We start from the raw sequence: 1,938 nt of genomic DNA on the forward strand, positions 1-1,938 counted from the left end.
GCTACATGAGGTTTAAAATATCGGCATATCGGATATCGGCCAAAATCCCAATATCGTGCATCCCTATAAAAAATGTATTTTGTACCTTAAGTTTAATTTGTGTTCCTTTGTTCCAAATTGAGAAAAATAAAACCATTTCATTATTTGCCTTTTACCCTGATTAAAAAAAGTATCAATAAGGGTATAAATTAAATACCAGATTGATCTAGAGAAACATTAAAAGTAATAGAATGGATAAATCCTAATCTATCAGTATAAAATGGGTAATGAAGCATATCTTTAACTTTGCGACTCCAGTCAAAGAATAATACTTAAAGTGCTTAGAGATTCTCTTTCTCAGCTATTTAATTCAACGAGAATAAGTCAGAGAGACTGAGCAAAAAATGGCCTCCAGGTGGGAGCTCCAAGACCACTGCTGACCAAAAAGACCATAAACGTCTGTCCCACGTTCGCTGAAAACATCTTGATGATCCCCTGGGATTTTGGAAACTGACGAGAACTTTCTTACATGCATGCGCCATGATGCTTCTGGTAAAACTAACAGAGCAGAACAAAAAAACCTTAATAGAGATGGTGAAACACGGCGGTGGCGGTGTGAAGGTCTGGGTGAGGACCTAGACAACTTTCTTTGGTGGAAAAAAAATATTCTGCTCCCTTTTGTTAAAATTAATGTGAGATGAAGGTCAGTTTTCTAAGCTTTATTGCTTTATAATGTGAAACAAACCAGAAGTGAAGGTTTTGGAGAAGCTGAGTCAAAATCTGGACTTAAATCTGTTTGGGATTTAGTGGCAGGATAACCAAAAGACCTTTTTAATAAAAAAACAAAACAAGATCTGGCCAGATGATTCAGCCAGAGTATTGTACAGGAAATGAAGATGAAGCTTCAACTGAAAACAAACACTTGTTTAAATGAAAATGTTTAAATGTTTAAAGTAATACCCTGAAATTTCTTACTAACTTGTAAAAGTATGTGGACTGTTCCTGCAGACCTAATTTTTTTGCGTACAGAAAGGCTTTTCAAGGTATAATAATAGACAATCGGGAACCCATTTAGTAGATGTATAGATTTATAATTAAAAACAAACATGATTTTGCGTTATTAACGACTTTGATCATTGACAGACCTCTACCTCTGCAGCACAATGCTGCCATTTTCTCTCTGGTTTGTTACTTCAGTGAAGGAGCAGCCTGGTTGTAATTAGCATAGCTAATGGCCACTAACTAATGCTGAAAAAATGTATCATTTTGTAAAAAAAACAAAGATACATATTATTATTGTATGATTTGTGGTATAGACAAAAGCATTGCTGGTGTTTTGATATTGATATTTATCAACCAAACCTGATTTTTTGATGAATGGCTATTTGTTCTCTAATCAGGTTAACATCAAAGGTTTCCAATGAAAGCATTTTTCACTTCCTTTCTACAGTTTCCTCAGAGACAGTATAACAGCTTCATTTCAGTTTCTTAAAAGGTTTCCTTTATTAAAAGTCTGCTGACCTGTATTGGTGTGAAACATGAGGTGCTCGTTAAAGATCTAATTACTTGATCTAATTCCATGCCGACTGAAGGATTGCTGCAGGTTTTGTGCATTGCCTCCTCTGCTGCTGGTGTTGTTGTGGGGATCTATGGTTGGCAGGCAAATGCTTCAACTTTTTGCTAGGGAGAAAATGTCTAATCACACCAAGATCCACCATCATATCAGCCAAAATGATAACTTGTTTCTGCCCAGATTGAGTTTGCACGTCAGAAAAGCAGGGCTGAGATTATTAGTTTCTCCTTATTAAAGGTATACTATGCAACCAGTGTTGATTTTCCAGCGAGGCTCCCCCCAGAGGGCGAAAGTAAAAGTGCACTGTCGTAAATATGCTCAGCTGTTCTCCTGGTTTCTCCGTCAAGCCACACTGCAAAAAATCTAAATCTAGATAAGTCAACTTT

The 1,938-nt window shown here is 36.4% G+C and overlaps 1 pseudogene; it reads left to right on the top strand.

The window, feature by feature from the left end:
• The first annotated feature begins 570 nt into the window (after positions 1–570).
• The window catches only part of LOC107085227, a 3,550-nt pseudogene continuing 2,182 nt past the window's right edge, over positions 571–1,938 (top strand).

Source organism: Cyprinodon variegatus, unplaced genomic scaffold, assembly GCF_000732505.1.
Source record: "Cyprinodon variegatus isolate N-32 unplaced genomic scaffold, C_variegatus-1.0 Scaffold119, whole genome shotgun sequence".
Lineage (NCBI taxonomy): Eukaryota > Metazoa > Chordata > Actinopteri > Cyprinodontiformes > Cyprinodontidae > Cyprinodon > Cyprinodon variegatus.